Genomic DNA, 19569 nt, shown 5'->3' on the forward strand with positions numbered 1-19569 from the left:
CATTCACAGATTGACACTGATTCATAATCTGCAGAAGTTGCGCAATGTACAGCAACCAACTAATTGGCTTTGGAAAAAAGAATGTACTGGCATGAGCGATATGCATGAAGATGGCAGCAGATTGTGGCACAACAAAAAATCTATGAATCAACACAATTTATTGGGAGAACAATAAAAACTAAAGAAAGAAAGGGAAAGCAATTAAGCTCCACGATGAAGCAAGTCAACACATCAATGTGCTCAGCGAATATGGCTATATTAGCCAGACTCCTCTTTATGCAATGAAAAATGATGCTCCTGAGGGCCACGTTTGACTGACACACTGTTACAGAAAGAAAACAAGAATTTCATGCTGTTGAGTGGAATGTAACTAGCAGGCAGGGCCGGATTATCCAATGGGCATTATGGGCACGGGCCCAGGGGCCCGTGAGCATTTGGGGCCCCTGCGAGAGGCGAAAAAAAAGTTTTTTTCTGAGGCGGAAAAAAGTTATTTTCGGAATGTCGCTTTGGCATATCTGCTGTCTGACTACTAGAGACAATATGACTAAAGAGCGTTGAAACTGCCACTGTCAGTGGCGCAGCGCATTAGTGCCTCGCATCGTGATCAGAGGCCTCCAACTCGATCCCGGATCGAATCCATCGTCTGCTGAACTCACCCTTATTTTTCTCTCCATCACATATCGGATTGGAAATACATTTAACAAGAAGGAAATGTTTTTTAAAATTAAAATAAATATGTAGTTAACCTTTAGCCTTTTTCAGATGTGCAAAAACAGTATCTAAAAGTTTATTTTATTGCAAATAATCTGCAGCTAATTTACAGTATAAAACAGCTTATTGTTATTTTCCACATGGTCTTAAATGTTAGCGACATCTTAATACAATTAATCTGTATTTAGTCGCCCTCTTCTGAACCCTGGTTAGCCTGATCATCTGCCACAACTAGCCCTACTTCACCCACTTTCTCCGACTTCATGGCACATAGCTTAAAGACACATGCCTTAATTAAGATGTCTCCCTCTCTGTAAAAAGAATCTATTGCTTTAGACAATATATTATCTCCTCATAGCAAATAGTCGCTACCATAGTATTATTATAATTTCATCATCTTCTTCTTATTATTATTATTAGATTATCATCATCATCATCATCATATTTAAAACGTGAGAAAAAGGCACCATATATAATCAATTATAAGCACGCAGACTTTTTTTTCTTGATTTATTTTTTATTTTTTTCAAAACTAAATGGAATGCTGTAATTGGTCAAGCGTGGAAATGCAAGTCTATAAAATAACGCGCGCTGCTGTGAGCGGACTGTAGTGTAGTAGGTGTCGGATATCAAAATGAGTGAAACAAGTGGATTTAGCAAACGCAAGCGAAAAAGAGAAAAGGAGGAGAGGGAGGCCTCTTTATTGAGGCATGTGCCATGCATTCAGACCTTCTTCAAAAGTACCCACGATGATGAGGAGGGGAACGAGGGTGAAGAAGACGTTATGGTGACGTTAGGTGATCAAGCTAGCGTTAACCGCACGCAGGAGGCTAACGGCAACGCGGCACAACATGAGGCAGAGCCTGTGGCTAGTTGCAGTGGCGGGAACAGCTGCAGCACAGACTGGGTTCATCATGTGTCTGACCCTGCTTTGTGGGGGGTAGTTAATGATGATGCTCGCGCCGTCCTGATTGATCGTGGGTCTGCTGCGTTCCACAACAGGCAGAAGAAATATCCAGGCTCAACCCGTGATGGAGGTTTAGGAGGGAAAGTGCGCTCCCTCACTAATGAATTGCTTCATTGCAAACTGCCAAACGGAGAAACAGTTTCTAGAGACTGGGCCACATACTCACCATCTACAGGTAGTATTTTTTGTTTTGCTTGTATGCTTTTTTTCAACAAAAAAAAATCAATTTACAAGTGGCTTTTCTGATTGGAAACATCCCGAACGTGTGCGTGAGCATGAGAAAAGCACAGAGCACTGTAATAGCATGTTAGCATTACTTCGGCGCTCATCTGGCAGTGGAACAGTAAATGCTAAACTAGTACAACAGTTACAGGATGAAAAGCGTTATTGGCGCGAAGTGCTCAAACGGGTTGTGGCTGTCATTAAATTTTTAAGTGAAAGAGGACTGCCTTTCCGTGGTGATAATGAAGTTCTTGGATCACCACACAATGGTAATTTTCTTGGCATTCTGGAAGTCATTTCTCAGTTTGATCCTTTTCTTGCTGAGCACATTAATAAATATGGACAGATTGGTAGGGGCAACACATCCTATCTTTCATCAACTATATGTGAGGAGTTGATTCAGCAAATGGGTGAAAAAGTGAAAGCTACTATAGCTGCAGAAATACAGCAGGCAAAGTATTTTTCTCTGATAGTGGACTCTACTCCTGACCTGTCACATACTGATCAGCTGACGTTCATTTTTAGATTTGTGAACAAAGAGGGGAAAATCATTGAACGATTTCTTGGCTTTGAACCAATTGAGAGTCACACAGGGCAGAGTCTGGCTGACACTGTAATGGCAATGCTTGACAATTTAAACTTAGATATAGCAAACTGCAGAGGCCAGGCATATGACAATGCAAACAATATGTCGGGGCGATATAATGGGCTTCAGGCTCATTTGAAAAACAAAAATCCTTTAATCCATTACATACCATGCGCAGCACATTCCCTCAATTTGGTGGGGGTAAATAGTATAGAAGGCTGCTGTCAAGATGCAAGCAAGTTCTTTGATCTCATGCAGTCCTTGTATGCATTTTGTGCAAGTTCTACTCATAGATGGAACGCATTTTTCAATAATGCAGAAATCAAGGTAGACATGACATTGAAATCACTGTCATCAACACGTTGGAGTTGCCGTGCAGATGCATCTAAAGCCCTTTGTGGAAATTATGCAAAAATCAGGGAAGTACTTCAGAACATGTCCTCTGATACAGGAGAAAAACGTGAAACACGCATGGAGGCAGCAGCACTGAACTCAAAATTGGGCACTCTTGACATGTCATTTATGTCACAGTTTTGGCACTGTGTATTAAGCAGATTCAAAGTAACAAGTGAGGCATTACAAAAGCCAGACATGGATCTGATGACTGCAATTCGTCTGTTTGAGTCTTTGAGATCATGGGTTTTATCACTTCGAGACCAGTTTGACCATTTTGAAAGATCTGCGAAGAATGTTCCTGGCGTGTGTCAGTCATATAAAGATGAACTACAAAGGGCCAAAAAGCGGAAAGGATTTCCAGATGAATCTACAGAGCATGAAGTAACTCTGAAAGGCAGTGAGCGATGCCAGATAGAAACATTTAATGTCATTATTGACAGGCTAGTCAGCTGTTTAGACCACAGAGTTGATGCATATCGGAACATTAATAACAGGTTTGGGGTTTTACTAAACCTGGACACTGAGGATTTGCCTACTGTTCGTAAACATGCTGATGCACTCTGTGCTTGCTATAATTCAGATTTAGATCTGAACTTTGCTGATGAAATTATCCAGTTCAGGTGTTTTGTAAAAAGTGAGCTGGATAAGTCTCCTCAAAAACTGCTGCAGGTGCTCTTGAAACACAGTCTGCAGTCAACTTTCCCCAATGTGTTTGTAGCTCTACGAATATTTTTGACATTGCCAGTTACAAACTGTGAAGGAGAAAGATCATTTTCACAGATGGCAAGAATTAAAAATGAACTCAGAACAACACAAACACAGCAACGTCTCAGTGCACTGTCGCTGATGGCCATTGAATCTCAGCTGGTCAAGGAGTTAGACTTTGATGATATTGTAGCTGAGTTTGCTAAAAGAAAAGCCAGAAAGAAGTCTTTTTAAGAGAAAGAGAGGTCCTGAAAAGGAGAGAGACAGACAGGAAAAGCCTGTTAAAATCAGAAAAGGAGAGAGAGACAGATAAAGCCCCTGAAGAGGAGAGAGAGACAGATAAAGCCCCTGAAGAGGAGAGAGAGAGACAGATAAAGCCCCTGAAGAGGAGAGAGAGACAGATAAAGCCCCTGAAGAGGAGAGAGAGAGACAGATAAAGCCCCTGAAGAGGAGAGAGACAGATAAAGCCCCTGAAGAGGAGAGAGAGACAGATAAAGCCCCTGAAGAGGAGAGAGAGAGACAGATAAAGCCCCTGAAGAGGAGAGAGAGACAGATAAAGCCCCTGAAGAGGAGAGAGAGAGACAGATAAAGCCCCTGAAGAGGAGAGAGAGACAGATAAAGCCCCTGAAGAGGAGAGAGAGAGACAGATAAAGCCCCTGAAGAGGAGAGAGACAGATAAAGCCCCTGAAGAGGAGAGAGAGACAGATAAAGCCCCTGAAGAGGAGAGAGAGAGAGAGAGAGACAGATAAAGCCCCTGAAGAGGAGAGAGACAGATAAAGCCCCTGAAGAGGAGAGAGAGACAGATAAAGCCCCTGAAGAGGAGAGAGAGACAGATAAAGCCCCTGAAGAGGAGAGAGAGAGACAGATAAAGCCCCTGAAGAGGAGAGAGAGAGACAGATAAAGCCCCTGAAGAGGAGAGAGAGACAGATAAAGCCCCTGAAGAGGAGAGAGACAGATAAAGCCCCTGAAGAGGAGAGAGACAGATAAAGCCCCTGAAGAGGAGAGAGAGACAGATAAAGCCCCTGAAGAGGAGAGAGAGAGACAGATAAAGCCCCTGAAGAGGAGAGAGAGAGACAGATAAAGCCCCTGAAGAGGAGAGAGACAGATAAAGCCCCTGAAGAGGAGAGAGACAGATAAAGCCCCTGAAGAGGAGAGAGAGAGACAGATAAAGCCCCTGAAGAGGAGAGAGAGAGACAGATAAAGCCCCTGAAGAGGAGAGAGAGAGAGAGACAGATAAAGCCCCTGAAGAGGAGAGAGAGAGACAGATAAAGCCCCTGAAGAGGAGAGAGACAGATAAAGCCCCTGAAGAGGAGAGAGAGAGACAGATAAAGCCCCTGAAGAGGAGAGAGACAGATAAAGCCCCTGAAGAGGAGAGAGAGACAGATAAAGCCCCTGAAGAGGAGAGAGAGACAGATAAAGCCCCTGAAGAGGAGAGAGACAGATAAAGCCCCTGAAGAGGAGAGAGAGACAGATAAAGCCCCTGAAGAGGAGAGAGAGACAGATAAAGCCCCTGAAGAGGAGAGAGAGACAGATAAAGCCCCTGAAGAGGAGAGAGACAGATAAAGCCCCTGAAGAGGAGAGAGACAGATAAAGCCCCTGAAGAGGAGAGAGAGACAGATAAAGCCCCTGAAGAGGAGAGAGAGACAGATAAAGCCCCTGAAGAGGAGAGAGAGACAGATAAAGCCCCTGAAGAGGAGAGAGAGACAGATAAAGCCCCTGAAGAGGAGAGAGAGAGACAGATAAAGCCCCTGAAGAGGAGAGAGAGACAGATAAAGCCCCTGAAGAGGAGAGAGAGAGACAGATAAAGCCCCTGAAGAGGAGAGAGAGAGAGACAGATAAAGCCCCTGAAGAGGAGAGAGAGACAGATAAAGCCCCTGAAGAGGAGAGAGAGAGACAGATAAAGCCCCTGAAGAGGAGAGAGAGAGACAGATAAAGCCCCTGAAGAGGAGAGAGAGACAGATAAAGCCCCTGAAGAGGAGAGAGAGAGACAGATAAAGCCCCTGAAGAGGAGAGAGAGAGACAGATAAAGCCCCTGAAGAGGAGAGAGAGAGAGACAGATAAAGCCCCTGAAGAGGAGAGAGACAGATAAAGTCCCTGAAGAGGAGAGAGACAAACAGGAAGAGGTATTATTTGTGTGTGTGTGTGGTTTCAGATAATTTTAGGCTTATAATCAAGTTGACCCACAGTGTGCTGTTTATTTACTTTTCATCACTAGGAGAGTAGAGAAAATACAGGGAGAGGAGAAGAGAGACAGAGCTGAGGAGGAGACAAACAGTAAGGAAACATTAAGTGTGTTTTATGTAGGACTCAGATTCAAAGAACTGGATTGGCATTATGTGCTATATGCCTATGATATGAATTATGCAGGGAAAAGTCCTTATATTGCTGCTGGTTTGTTTATATATATATACTGTAGAAGTAGATATTTGTATACATTAAAATACACAAAAATATATTTTAGTATTGCATCAGTGCACCTGAACAAATATACTAAATACCACAAATTTTACTAGTTTTATTAGTATTTCTTCAAAGTGCTTTGTATGCTTTAAAAATAAGTTAAATCTTCATATATATATATAGAGAGAGAGGGAGATTAATAAAAAATTGTGATTTTATTATTTTTATTTTATAACTAAGGGGTTCGGCCAGGTAGGGGGCCCTACAAGACATTGTGCCCAGGGGCCTATGACTTCTTAATCCGGGCCTGCTAGCAGGGGGCTGCTGTTGATCTGCAGGCTTAACTCCACATGCTGCATGAGAATTTGGCTCCATAAACATCAGGAAAGAAACAACATTTCCTCACTCTCTCAAAACACCAGGGAGACGAGTGCACACCTCTGCTTGTAATTTTAAAACCGCTTAATATTTAAGACCGACTTAGTGAAATCGGAAGTCAATTCAACACATCTGGGCTATTTAAAGGGGGAAAATGATTAAATTGAAGAAAAGGTTTTTAAAAGCAAGTGCAGGCAGGCCATCGTTTTGGGTAGGGGGCAAACATGCGCTCAGCAGGGTCTTATTTATAGACTGGTGCAAAACTTTTGGCTGCACACTGCACTGTGCTGACGCGGTAGAACCAGAAGATTCCTGTCAAACAAAGAATAAAAATACACCAAGAGGGGCGCGAATGGGGTTGCATCTGGCACGCTGGCGTGAAGACCCACGGTTTATGCCCCCCTCCCCCACAGCGCACACATAAGCCCGTGTTGCCCAGATATTGCGCAATAAGGTTAAAAAAAAAACAAAAAACAAGACTGCATGATATCATCATATGTGTACTTTTTATAGCAATTTATAGCAAAGTAAAGCCTCAATGCATCCAAAAATAAAACAAGTTCAGTACTTAATTGCATATTATAAAAATACAATGCACTTTGAAGGTTATGTCAAATAAATACAAATGACCCAGTGCATTCAAACTCATAATTCTTTTTTTGGACAGATTATCAAAGCCATTAAATTAAGTCTTTTTAGCCAATCAAAAGAATAAGAAACCGTACAAGTTTGTAATGGTGATAGCAAGTCACAATTAGACTGTTTACAACATGCATTTAACAGACAAGTTTATTTAAAAGCACAACGTTATTGGATAATAGTTAATAAATTGGTAACACTTTATAACTACACACTATGCAATATCTATTAAGCATTAGCAAATAGTTATTTCATTATCTGTTAAGTAATAACTCTACATACGTTAGTAAGCAGTTTATAAATACAGCTACAAATGCTGTATTCTTGACTTATAAGCACATTGGTAATGTGCTTTATTGTGTTTTTATACTTTGTTAATGATTATTTTTTCAGTATGTATTGCATTATTTACAAATTAGTTATTTAGGAATAGTCTGTGGTTTTATAAGATCATTCAGAATAGATAAGTAAATGATTAATAAACTATTTAAATTAACATTTATATATTATTATTAATATAATATACTATTATTATTTTATTTTATTATTTTAGCATATACTAATAGTTAATTTGTATGTTAATAAATGTTTTATTAACCTAGCTTCATGCAGTTTTGTGACCTAATCTAAACTGAGGACTATTATGCTTTATAAATCCCTTATAAATGACAATTAAAGGCTCTGTTATATTCTTAACAGGAAAAAAAAGGAAAATAAGCGACTTTATTAATTTCTATTCATTTGAAGATACACAAATGAAACTGCATCAAATGAAAAATAAATATTTGCAATCTTAACTAAAACAAAATTACTGTGCAGTTTAAACTTTGCTAAATAACATTGAAAGGTTATATCATAATATATCATTATTCATATAATATATGAATAATGATATAATAAGAATAATAATATATTATATTATAATATATAATATATCATATTATTATAATTATATTATATTTAATTGCCTTTAATTGTTATTTATAAGGCATTTATAAAACATAAACAGTCCTCACTTTAAATCAGGTCACAAAACTGCATGAAGTTGAATTAATAAAGTATTTATTAACATACAGTACATAATAGCCTTTACTATATGCCAGAATTCTAAAATATATAAATGTTTATTTGAATAATTTATTAATCGTTTACTAACTTATTCTGAACGATTCCAAAAGCCACCAACTACTCTTAAATACAAAAAGTTTGTAAATAATGCAATAATGAATTTAATTATTAACAAATAATAATTAATCATGTATGAAAATTATAAATGTGCTTAGAAGTCAAGAACAGAGCATTTGTAGCTGTATTTATAAACTGCTTACTAAAGTCTATGTAGAGTTAATGCTTAACAAATAATGAATTCACTATTTGCGAACGCTTAATAAATGATTCATAGTGTGTAGTTATTATGAAGTGTTAACAATAAACCATTAAATGCAAGTCTGCATGTTGCAGAACAGAGAGCAGCCGGTGGACGCTTATTAAAGGCTCTTTGGTGACAGTGATTAACTATGTATAATTAAATATTATCTCTGTTTATCATCTCTAAAGGCCTATTGATGTTCTGTAAACATGCAGTCTGAGACTCATTTATGAAGCACTGTGTGTCTTTTATTGAAGCGTAATTGATGTACTGTGCTTCGACCGAAATATCTAACATGCACTATCCCAGCAAATAATTTAGTGTTTAATAGACGTCTAATAGACATCTAAACGTAGATAGCTTAGCTAAAACAAGGCTAAACTTTGACTGTCAGAGAAAATCTAATAGACATCTAAGAATAGCCCAAAACTAATCGTCAAATAGACAGATTAGACAGACTTTATATGTGTAGTCATTCATTTCTGTTTATTTGATGACTAGTCTAGTTTTGGCCTATTCATAGACGTCTATTGGATTTTAACTGACAGCCCAAATTTAGCCTTGTTTTAGCCAACATGACAATGTTTAGACGTCTATTAGACATCTATTAGACATCCTTTAAAAACAGAAAAATGCTTGCCGGGATAGTTCTTCTCTGCATTTTCAACAGTGATTCATGCGGACAGTAATGAAAAGACATCATTTAATAGATTTCATTAGTAGTTGAAGTGCTGTAACCGAACGCTCGATAAGTGTAGAGAAGGGAGTCAGGGGAGGACTGTGGTCACTGAGCCCCAGAGACAGGCTCCTTAAGCAGGCTAATGAACTCGGCCTGGCCGTGTGGGCTCTGATTGTTCCAGCAGCTGCCTGCTCGGGGGAACAAAGGAAATATTTAACACCTCATAAATTCTGCTAATACCTGAAGAAAGGAGCCCAGAAAACACGCTCAGGATCCCAAGCACTTACAGGGTGAATTCTGCACGTCAGGAACAATCAACAGAGGCAGAGAGTGAAGAGGAGAGTGTGACAGAAATACTTCTGACATGTTTGTTATTTTAGAATTGTCGCTGATGTAGACATCTTGCTATTGGGTTCTGTGTGCCTTTGCATGTAAGGGGCAAGAGTGAAGCTGCCTCTGGAAATTGTTTATGACATACGCTTCTGTTTGACTCGGAGCATTTATTCCTACGTGAATGAAAATAAAACGTCGTTGTACATGTGGGAGGGTGTGTGTTTATGTGTTTGTGTACGCTCTAACTTCTTTTTTCTGCTGTGAGACTGGATACTCTGCGTCAAATCATAAATATTTGGAACTAACCGAGTAGAGTTTCATTCGCCAGGCTTTAAATCCCATTGAAGCAATTGGCTGTTCATTAAAAATAAACTAGAGGCAGTAAATAAATAACACACAGACAACCATGTATTAATACACCCAGTTTGGCAAGATAGACTACGGTCAAATCACTTAAAGACTTTCACTTCCCGCCCACAAATGTGGTGATAAATTCTGTGCCAGCGATTTTATTAATTTTATATGTGACGTCTGGAGGTCATAACAGCAAATACTTGATCTGCATATTTCTGTGTTTAAAGGACACATCATATCTGACTAGCAAGACAAGAGAAGGAGAGCGACAGAGAGGAATTGTGTCTGTGTCTGTCTTTGTGTGTGTGTGTGTCCAGTCCAGCACCATTGTTATTTCATTAGGGTGTAGGATTACTTCCATTAACTCAGCATGTCGGCTGGACCTAAAGAACCCCTCTCTCTCTCTCTCTCATGGACACATGGACTTTCCATTAAAGTATCACAAGGCAAGCTTAGTGCTAAATGAATAAAGGGCTTGACATACACCTTAAAGATGCAGCAGGGCTCCAGACAAAAAGACAAGGGAGTCTATTCTAAAGCAAACATTTACAAGCCAATTGACATTTAGCTGCCAAATTACACAATCACATTGTGAAGTTGGTTGGTCAGAATATGGTTCCAACATGACTTCCAACATCACCTTACAGTTTTTTTGTTCAAACTCGTACCTAGGCTAGACTTAAAATTCTTAACACAGAAATTACTACGCAAGAACAGTCAGGCTGTTGTATTCATATAATGCTCAATTGGCACTAAATGGTCCAAATATAGCTGCTTTCCCACAGCGTGCTATAGTAAGGTTCAGCACGATTGGGATCACTTCAGTTCAGTTTTGCTCAGGTCGGTTTGCATTGCCACTACAGTTTAGTATTACTTAAAGGTGCTATGAAATTAAAATAAAGTTTTTTAGATGTTAGTATTAGCAATATTAGTCTTTAGGGTATCTATAAGCTAGTGTGCACCAAACATTGACAAATTTTTAGGTTTAGGAGATATAAACTATAAACAAGTAATGCTTGTCAGGCTCGTAGCCAGCCTGGTGAAAAGAGTGGATCTTTTTTCTCAAAGTTTGACCTTTTAGCAGTTATTCGCCTCATTTTTTATTTAAAGAGCCCATATTATGGTTTTTTGAAAATTCCCCTGCATGTAGTGTGTAACACAGCTCTAAGTGAAGTGAAGTATCCAGCTAAGGCTTAAATCTGTTAGTGTACAGTGTTTAAAACGGTTGATTCATCTATAAAAGGGTCGACTCATAGTGCTTCAAACGAGTCGCCTTGATACCGAGTCATTAGGTGTTTCGCCATGACGTACTAACGAAACCAAGTTATTCACGTGCACGCGCAAACCTGGGAGATTTGAAACTTGAGGCCCCGCCCTCTGATGCAGAAACCCCGACACACACACACACCCACAAACACACACACAAACATGCCGGTCGATTGAAGACACACTGCAGATGGATATTATCGAGTCTCTACCCAAAGATGAAACCTCAGCATTATAGCCAAGCAGTTGGAAACTACTGGACACTTCTGGAAACTACATGCTACAAAGAATACTTCATCGGCGTTTGTTAAAGGAAGGATCAGTAAAGAGTAACTTACTGATGGACGTCAGGATGGGTTTCTTCCTCCATTTCTCAAGTGTAAGTACGTGCGATTAAAGTTGTTGCCTCGTTGACTCTAGCTTGCAAAATGTATTTAGTTGTGATTTGTTACTTGTAACCGCGTGTACTGTATCAGGTTAACTGGCTATATTCTCATATCGCATGCAAAGCTGCGTTAAAAACGCGACGCGTGCTGCTTTGTTTACAGAGCTCCGTGGACGAGGGTAGTGTGTGTGTGCGTGTGCGTGCGCTGTCGTCCGGAGGTATGTGTGTGTGTTTGTGTGTGTGTGCGCGCGCGTTGTCGTCCGGAGGTGTGTGTGTGTTTTTGTGTGTGTGTGTGCCCGCGCAAGGACGTGGGCAATATGTGTGTTTGTGTGTGTGTCTGTGATAAGTGCAGAGTGAGACAGGCTAGGAGATCTCAACAGTTTTTGCTCAATAAAATAGTCGTCTGTATTTACATTGACCAACTGGCAGCTAAAATCCACGCCTACACTATCGAGCGTGTATGAACTGTGATTACTTTTATATTGCTGATTAGCTGTTGGGCATTTCACTCTCTGACTGAAGGCAGTCGACCAATCGCAACAGACTGTCATCGGTCCAATCAGCGCAGATTGGCTTCGCGCTAAGGAGGGGTTTGGGAACAAATGAATCACTGGACGATTCATACGGGAGTCGCTGGAATAATTAGGTAAAAACAAATGCAGATTATAAGACCATGAAAGTGTTTTTTGACCTTGCATGCATATTAGACTGTTGTTGGAGACTCTTACAACCAAGATATGACCCTATTTCATGAATAATATGGGCTCTTTAATTAAGAAATTTAAATAATGCATTTTAGTGACATTTTAAGCACTACTTTTAAATGGATTAGCTTATCGTGTGGTCATCATAACCATATTTTTAATATACAAAAAATATTTCCTAAAGATTTAGAAAAAAGAAAAATAAATAAAAATATATTTTTTATTTTTATTTTTAAAATACACATTTATTACATCAAAATTCATTTAAAAAACTGGAACCTGTTAAAGTTTTAAACTAAAAACTGTAGCACATTGTTAGTTATTAGGCAAATAACAAACTGGCCAGCACATTCAACTTTCTTCAATCAAAATTTGGCCATTTAAATAATAAAAATATAAAACATAATAATAATAATGTAGGGCTTCGCGATTTTTTTAACCTGTCTTGTAAAAAAGTACATTTGAAAAATCATAGATGACATCTATAGCCAAATTGGAATTTAAATTAACAGTAATATTCACACCTTTTTATTGATCTCTTTTTGTTTTAAGAATAAGGTCCAAGATTCAGAATAAAAGTCTCTTGTAAAATACTTTCTCTATTTAAAAACAATACAGTAGCGAAAGATGACTTCATTATGTCAGATTGTATGTTGTCTAGCACAGCTGGATGTTGGAAAAATAATTGTTTGCATTGGCCAAAACAGATAACATACGTAACGATTCGGCTCACTCAGAACCTCAACCAAGGTGTCACTGAAAAAGTACCATGTACTGTATGTAACACACTAGAAAAGCTCCCGTGAGTGATAATAACGAACCAAACAGGGCCCTACCACATGCCATCTGCAGTGGCAAGAAAATGAGTGAAGTTTATTTATAAACTGATTTCAAGAGAACCACATGCTTATGATTGATTATGGCTGGTAGCTAATTCATGATTCATCAATCAGACAATTTCTAAGTCACCATAAAAAAAACAAAGTTCAATACCACAGTCATCTTCGTTTTGAAGAATCCCCCCTTCCACTCCTACAACTCCTCCTTTCCTATTGGGCAGCAAGGCGGCCCAGTGGCTAGCACTGTTGCCTTACAAGTACAACACTGGTTCTAGTAATTACCAGACCAGCCAACATTTCTGTGCGGAGTTTACATGTTCTCCCCGTGCTCATGTGGGTTTACCCTAGGTCACCCAATTTCCTTCCACCATATAAAAACAAGCAACTTGAAGTCAATTGACTAATCCAAATTAGCACCAGAGACATGCTCCTGATAAGTACTTATCTCTTCATAGAAATCCCTAATTGGTCATTAGTGACAAAAAGCAGGGGAGTTTGAGATCTACTTGAGCTCAAACGCCAAACACTTTAAAACCAATCATCAACTAAGTGTGAACTCTTGCACATTATTATCTCCAGCCTGAACTGTTGATATTTAGAATGGATCCGATTTTATGTCGTTTATGACAAGTTTTGACACTACCATTTGAATGTTGTAGAAGGCATTAAAACTACTGTACATACTTGTAATGAGCATTTTTTAAAGTTGCTGTTGCCTTTCTATCAGTTTCAACTCATCTGGCCATTCTCCACTGATTTCTGGCATCAACACTGATAGTTGGTGGGTCTGCATGAAAGTCCCAGTGGATCTGCAGTTTCTGAAATAGCCTACTTAGACCAGCCTGTCTGGCAGCAACAACTTCGCCAACTTCAAAGTCACTGAAATCACCTTTCTTCCCCATTCTGGTGCTCAGGTTGAGCTTCAGTAGATCTACATGCTCTGAGTTACGGATTAGATATTTGCATTAAACAGGTTTAGCTAATCACTCTTCTTGGAGAGCAGATATTTCAGAACTTTCTCCCAGCTTTGATTGGGATGAAGTTTGGGCAATAGTAATGCTTGCATCCAGGAATCCGGATCATCAACAGATTCATTTAACTTTCATCATTAGGATTTATATTACTCCACGCAAACTTTACAGCATGAAGCTTAAACCTGAACCTAAACGCACTCTCTGTCATACAGGAGAAACTGGTATGTTCTTTCACATGATGTGGGACTGTTCTGGGCTTGGGTATTTTTGGAATATGGTTAAGCAAAATTGGTCTTCAATAGTTAACATTTCAGTCCCTCTCGCCCCCTCTATTTTCATTTTCAAAGATTTTTCTAATATCCAGTTAAACAAAATTCAGAAGCAAGTGTTTATAGCTGGCTTGACAGCAGCCAAGAAAATAGTTGCGACAATATGGAAGACTCCACATTCTCTTAATCACCATCAATGGATTCTAACTTTTATTGACATTATCTATCTGGAAATATCCACGGCTCGCATCCATGGTGTAAGAGAGGACACCATCGGACTTTGGGCACAAACTTTGGAAAAACTTAAAGTTTTACTAATTTTCATTGTAAGGAGACATCAAACAGCAAAAACTTTTGGTTCCAGGCCCCATAATTTAATTTATTTAATTTATTTTCTTTTTATTTAAGTAATTCAATAATATTTTATTATACTCTATAATTTTAATATGTATTTTTTTCTCTTCATAGTAATTGTTTAAGGTTCCCTGTTTGGGCTTCTAATAACTTTTCTTCATTGTAGATCTCTTTCAGCACGGTTTTGAATATCTTAATCTATTTGTCTATTACTATTCTTTTATTTATATAATTTTTACCCTTACTTAATCTTAAATACAGGTTTGGTTTATTTCTTTTTTTGTTTGGAAATTTGTTTTATGTGTATGTATGTGGGTGTATGTGTATATGTATATATATTTTTATTTATTTTTTTGTTTCAATGTCTTTGTCATTTATTCTTCAGTTTTTCCTTTTTATTGTCACTATTGTTGTTGTCATTATTATTAATATTATTATTTAACAACCTGTATATTGGTTATTATATGGTTATCTATGCACACTGCTATATATGATCGTCAACGACATGTTTTTTCTTTCTTCACATAATTCAAAATAAATGTAAAATTTGATGGAAAAAACAGGTATATGTAATAAAAGGGAGTATAAATGCATCAGACAATGGATAAATAGTGTGTGATTCAAACATCTAATGCTAAGATTACAGTATTGATTTAATAAAGACCCATGCAAATTAGGGCTTGTTCATATGATTGACAACTGCAAAATGTGTATCATCAAAGACACAATCTGGGAAATGCACCAATGCCTGCACACTTGATAATGTCTGTGATTCCTACTGAGATGTGCACTGTTTTGACTCACTGACAAATAAGGCAGTCATTCATAGCAATTATTTATCTTGAACCAGAAACCTCAGCTCATGCTGTTCGATGTGCCGTGCATAAAACAATGGCATGCACTTTAAATCATCACCAGTGGATTTTTCACATTGGGGGCCATTTTAGAACCAATGTACCCTCTTCAGTCACACTGTCTCTCAATGAATAGTCAATGTACTGCATAATAAGAAGAATCAGTAACATACCTCCATGGCTTAGCAGCACTCCAGACCATTACTCCAAGCCAGACTCGATTGGAAGAATCCTTCAGACCACTAGAATTAAACTGCCCATTTAAATGGCTCTGGAAAGGTAGCAGAGAGGTTATATACTAGAGCATGATGTCTTCATAATGCATTAGTATGTTTGTGTAGGTGGAGAAGAAATCATCTGACATAACCGACATCTGTACAAGCATTTTAATGACTGCTAGAATATGAATGCATTCCAGTATATTAGTCTGGTGAATTGAACAAAACCACATCTCCGTCTGCCAATAGAGCCTCTTGAGTTAGTGTCTGACTACTGAGTTGTTCTCTGGTGACTGAAGCCAGCCTGTGCGTGTCCTCAGAGTATATACAAATTAGTGGCCTACCACAATTGAAAGTTTATGAGCAGTCATGGTAAAGAGCAAAAAAATAAAAACTGGAAGTGAATTAGATTATTTGTTAACCAATGACTCAAGATCAGACACAGTGAACCCATCTTACCCACAAGCCCTAAAATGACGTGGATGCAGTGGAATGCATGCAGCTCCCAGCATGCTTTGAGGCTGCGGCCCTGGCTTCGACATCCAGGCAACAATGGCCATCTCCAAGGATAATAGAGGACGGACTGGTCTGAAACTCCTCCTCTCTCTGGATCTCCTAACAGAACGTACACACACACACACACACAAACACACACACACACACACACACACAATGTTCTTCTGTCCAAGATCTGCGAGTTAAAACGTGCATGATGTTTTCATTGCTAATTAGTGCATGAGGGGAAATAAACACCAAGGGTTATATTAGCGAGGAGATGATCAGAAAAGGACTGCTTGAAGGAGTGAGAAAACAGAGCGGTTCACATGTTTCTATTTTCCATTAGAGGAACATTCCTCTGACATGCCTTAATAATCCAACTAATTAGCCGTCCGAGCTTTAATTATAAACTTCCAGCAGGAATATCAACAGAAATGTTTTCATTTTGATTTTAGGTGTGGTATATCTCCACTGCTAATGACCTCATGTTCGAAAGGTCCCCAATTACTCTCAGCTTCAGAGTTCAGTGCTGGCAGTGAGAGAGAACAGGTCTGCCCGACCAGCTCAGAAAACAAAACAAAACAAAAAATTCATACCAATGACCTGCACCTGCAAATATGACCGTAAAAAATTTGCTGAAATGTCGCTGTGAAATTAAACGGACAATTATGGGCCCTGTGAGAGTCTTGAGACACCAAATTAAGACAAACCCAGAGCCCCAAATAAATCAGCCTGACTAAAACATACAGGGACACTGATTGCAGAAATGTTGGATTCGGCTTTATGTAATGATCTGCTTTTTACAAAGTGGGAAACTGAATGATGATTATATATATAACACTAAGTTGACAGCATGAAATAGTGCTTGGATTACAAAACAATCTTTAGTTAATCTAAAATCCTTAAAAAACGTCTCCAGACGTTCACTCACTCTCTTGACAAATGGGTTAATAAAAGCTCACCTTTCCTTTATTATATGTACACTACCTGCCAAAGGTTTTGTCACCCAGCCAAGTTTTAAAAACAACAAATAATAACTTCTAGTAGGTCATTTGGTATCAGGAGTAGCTAATATGAAAGGCAAAGGTCTGTAGATTACGCTTATTTTACCTAAATAAAATATGATCATGCCTTGATTTTAAATTATTAAATTGGGACAGTAAGCCCTAACTTTGCTAAGACAAAAGCCTTGTCTCGTAACAGAAATAATGTACAGAATAGAATAAAACGCGATGGTGCAGTGGAAAAAGAATTAATACTGTGTATGACTCCCATGAGCTTGGAGGACTGCTTCTATACATCTCTGCAATGACTTAAACAACTTATTAATAAAGTCATCTGCAGGACTCCCAGAGTTCATCAAAACTCTTTAGATTCATCTTTAATGCCTCATCCTTCATCTTACCCCAGAAGTGCTCAATAATGTTCAAGTCTGGTGAATGGGCTGGCCAATCCTGGAGCACCTTGACCTTCTTTGCTTTCAGGAACTTTGATGTGGAGGCTGAACTATGAGAAGGAGCGCTATACTGCTGAAGAATCTGCCCTCTCCTGTGGATTGTGATGTAATGGCACCTCAGGCTGTTAATGTTATCATCCCCCTGCAGATCTCTTGCACGCCCCCATACTGAATGTAGCCCCAAGCCATGACTTTTCCGTAACCAAACTTGACTGATTTCTGTGAGAATCATGGGTCTATGCAGGTTCCAATAGGTCTTCTGCAGTATTTGTGATCATTGGGATGCAGTTCAATAGATGATTTATCAAAAAAAAAAAAAAAAATCGACCTTCTGCCACTTTTCCAAACAATCAACTTGGATTGGCGACAAGACTTTTGTCAGGTAGTAGATATACATATTTTTTTTGCAAAGCAAAATGAGAGAAACTTTTTCTCTGTAGAATCACTTATGTTTCACGCCATGTTTTCCTCTAAAAGTGCACATATTTTCTAATGTCAGAATGTCATTGTACAATTTCACTTTCTGCATTCTGCATCTGTCACTATTTATTTTACAAGATAGTGCTGAGATGATACACAAATAAGAAGTGACAGTCAAATTGTAATTGTTACACAAAACAAGCCAGAATCAAAATCACAACTCTCACTTCTACAGAACACAGCCCTGACTTTGCAGAGTTCTTTAAAGCACTTTAACCCATATCAGATTATGTACAGTACATTTATTGAGCAAACATCGACAAAGCCTCTCAAATGTCACTTTCTAATAATACCTCCTCTTCTCAAGTAAGGCTGTTTAAAACAGCCGCTGCAATACAGCGAAAGCATTGTGATAGAATCCTACACAAATTCAATGAGCTGCACACATTATAACTTATACATAAACCACCAAATCTGAAATTAGAACATTACTGAAAGACGACCTTTCATAATTTTCTAACAATTTTTACACATACATGTGAAACCATTTGATCTTTAAATCTACTCTATATTAATTATTCATTCCTTTTTCTCACGGCTTAGTCACTTAATTAATCTGGGGTCGTCACAGTGGAATTAACAGCCAACTTATCCAGCATATGTTTTACGTAGCGGACGCACTTTCATCTGCAACCCATCACTGGGAAACACCAATAAACTCTCATTCACACACACACACACACTATAAACAATTTAACCTTCCCAATTCACCTGTACCACATGTCTTTGGAGTGTGGGGGAAACCGGAGCACCCGGAAACCCATGCAGTCACAGGGAGAACATACGAACTCCACACAGAAACACCAACTGACCCAGCCGAGGCTCAAACCAGTGACCTTCTTGCTTTGTGGCAAACACACTACCCACTGCACCACCATGCAGCCTCTCTTTATATTTAGATCCTCTATATCTTACTATATTACACCAAAACTACACATTTTTCAGAATGCTAATGACATATTCATAAAAAAAACTTAATGTTCAATATTTAAGATTTATTATTAAAAGGCATAGTTTATTACTTGCAATAGTTTATAAATTGCAAACTACATTGCCAGGAAGCACTGCAAAGAAATGATGACATGCTGTAATTTGGATTACTGCTTATGTGTCTTTAAAGAAGCTTGTTAGACACAGCACTCATTATTACACAAAGATGTGTGACTCTCTTTGACTGACCCAGTGTTTAACTAGTCACTGTCTACCAACCAACCCTGCTGGACCCCTGACACCTGAGTTCATTTCCTGCGCCTTGTGTGTGGGTGTGTTTGTATGTATAGAAGAGTTTAAAAAAACAAAGATCAAAATATAAAAACAAAAAAGACATCATCCCTTAAATTTACAATGACTTTAAGACAAGCTTTTTTTCTGGGAGGGCTGGAATCTGTTAATTTACAATTTCAAATATAAAAGCCCATACTGCCCTCTCCCTGACTTACACATATATCTAAGCATGCATACTGTACATGCACAAAACCAATCCCCACAGCACTGGCGCCAGAACTGACACTCAGAACAGAGAGGGAGTCACTC

At 38.6% G+C, this 19569-nt stretch overlaps 1 protein-coding gene across 14 annotated transcripts in view; it reads right to left on the bottom strand.

The window, feature by feature from the left end:
* eya4 (EYA transcriptional coactivator and phosphatase 4) overlaps window positions 1–19569 on the bottom strand; it is a 178925-nt gene that overhangs the window by 76136 nt on the left and 83220 nt on the right. For all 14 annotated transcript variants that reach the window (NM_001442792.1, XM_087305701.1, XM_087305698.1 and 11 more), the window contains 2 exon segments: window positions 15558–15655; window positions 16062–16217. The gene's annotated coding sequence lies outside the window, so the exon portion shown is untranslated.

The sequence above is a fragment of the Danio rerio genome, chromosome 23 (genome assembly GCF_052040795.2).
Source record: "Danio rerio strain M-AB ecotype USA chromosome 23, GRCz13ab, whole genome shotgun sequence".
NCBI lineage: Eukaryota > Metazoa > Chordata > Actinopteri > Cypriniformes > Danionidae > Danio > Danio rerio.